This window comes from Dendrobates tinctorius, unplaced genomic scaffold (genome assembly GCF_039654945.1).
Source record: "Dendrobates tinctorius isolate UK_male_01 unplaced genomic scaffold, ASM3965494v1 ptg000157l, whole genome shotgun sequence".
Classification (NCBI taxonomy): domain Eukaryota; kingdom Metazoa; phylum Chordata; class Amphibia; order Anura; family Dendrobatidae; genus Dendrobates; species Dendrobates tinctorius.
In genome coordinates, this window is record NW_027361824.1 from 7,940,645 (window position 1) to 7,943,144 (window position 2,500).

Here is a 2,500-nt window from a genome sequence, read left to right on the forward strand (position 1 = left end):
GTGAGCAAAGGGTCTAATTAATTGGGACCATGTGATATTTCAGTTTTTCTTTTTCTAATAAATTTGCAAAAATTTCTACATTTCTGGCTGTTTTCAGTGAAGATGGGGTGCAGAATGTACATTACTGAGAAAAAAATGAACTTTTTTAATTTACTAAATGGCTGCAATGAAACAAAAAGTGAAAAATGTAAAGGGGTTTGAATACTTTCCGTACCCACTATATGTACATCCTCATAAGTATTATGCTCCTTAATGGAAGCTTGACATGTTTCCCAATGCTGATAGTTGCCTCCTCACTTCATCCACGACCATCACTCATGGTGGCTGCCATGCCCAAGCTCTGTGTGTTTCAGTTTTTGCCTTATCTGAAATGACCACTTTCACCGTAATGGCGTCTGACCGATATATGGTCGTTTGTCATCTACTGAGATATAGCATCTTTTTATAAACCCAGTGGTTGGATCATTTGAAGTGACATTTACACTTGTGCTCATCTCAGATAGTCATATGGACACTTCTTTGTGGGAAGAGTTATCAATGTGTTTTGTGACATTATGACCATAATTTTTCTCTCCTGTGTGGACCCATCCATCAGTCAAACTCTACTCATCTTCTGGTGTCATCACCTATTTGGGCATCACCATCTTTGTCACAGTTTTCTTCTATCTGCATGGAATCTCACCAGAAAGCCGTCCACACCCTGGTCACACATCTACTCCGCTTTTCTGTCTTTTTGAATGGAGTCCTATTTATATTCATCAGGTATCGGCTGGGCAATATAAAGCTCCAGGTTATCATCCATGTCCTTCTGTCAAGCACATCCCTCATTGTTCAACCCTTTGATATATGGCGTTCGGACTCTCGCCCTTAGCAATAGAGTTGCTGATTACTTACAGAAAACAAAATGGACTAAAACAAATAAGCATGCCAAACCTATGTCTGTAATGTCAATCGCAGTAAATAACTGGATAAAACGCAGTAATTAAGGCCAATTATTGGTCAACTATGTATTGTCTTCTTATGGCATCTTGGATATTTGGTGGCAGGAGAATTTGGGTTCCTGTAAAAAATGAGCTCCACCAAGATCCACAAGAGGTTTCTGGCCTCCCAGAGCTCGCCTTAGGAAACCTGCGTTACGGTTTCACAGGTGTACCGCCCTAATCAAACTCCCCAAAGTTTAACCAAGTTAACAATGTGATGGGGCATAGTTTCCTTCACAGCTGAAAAACCATTGTTTTGTACTAAGCTGTAGGTTTAGAAGCATTTAGGATCTTTACATTTCTAAAAAAAAAAAGGAAATGAACCGGTTGGAATGAACTGGATTATTTAATGTAATACAAAAAATATATTTTTTTATGTAAATAATAAATAACAGACTAACACAACATACAGAGTTGTTGCTGCTAAGGACGGCCCAGCCAGTTATTAGTTTTAGGTGCAATCACTTTTTTACGCTGGGCCCCGTAGGTTTGGATTTCTTTTTCTCTTAGTAATAAAGGCCATCAGTTACAAAATGTATTTTGTGATTACTTGTGTTATCTTCGTCTAATATTTACATTTGTTTGATTATCTGAAACATTTAAGTGTGACAAACATGAAAAAGAGTAGAAAATCAGGAAGGGGGTGAACACTTTTCCACACAGGGCGCTGTAGGTTTGGATTTCTTTTTCCTTAATAATAAAGACCTTAATTTCTAAACTGCGTTTTGTGACTACGTGTCATCTTGGTCTAATATTTACATTTGTTTGGTGATTGGAAACATTTAACTGTGACAAACATGGAAAAGAATAGGAGGAGATCAGGAAGGGGTGAACACTTTAACACAACTGTAACTTAACTAATAACACACACACAACATTGTACAGTTCATATTTTTCAAAGGGGCTTGCTAATCCTGATGTCATTATTTTAAAAATTTCAGAAGAATATGTATTTTGAGCAGTTTTTGCAGCTGAAACTGAGCAGAAACTTTCCAACTTCATTACAAAACTTTTCCAAAATGTGGGGGTTCTGCTCAGATTCCGCTTAAAAAATTCAGCAAAAACTCTGTCTACACATAACCTAGGATAGAAAGTGACTGGACTGGAGGAGGTCTGCGGGCTGGTGACTGTAATTTATTTATTTTTTTTTTTTTTACTTATGCTGAGTATGTTCTGAGATTTGGAGATACCCCATAGATTCAATTCCATCCAATGCAAATTGAATTTCCTGGCAACACTCCAGTAAACTGCCAAAGCTATGCATGTACCATCCGTTTTTTTCCCGCACACAGCTCAAAAAGAGCCAGCAATTTTCAACAGCCAAGTACATTAAATTCATAGCCAGAACTCTCAGAATAAATAGATAATAGATAAAAATCGATATATAGATAACTGTTGTGTAGATATAGAATTTCATAAACCTCATACATATAATGAACTAGCATCCTTTATTGCATTTTCAAGGGTGTTTAGCCCTATTAAACCTACTAAATACAAAAAATGATATGGGCCCCCCCCTA

General features: G+C 37.2%; 1 pseudogene; it reads left to right on the forward strand.

Annotated features, from left to right (window-relative positions):
• The first annotated feature begins 265 nt into the window (after positions 1-265).
• On the forward strand, positions 266-986 carry LOC141051461 (olfactory receptor 5P64-like; annotated as a pseudogene).
• The last annotated feature ends 1,514 nt before the right edge of the window (positions 987-2,500 follow it).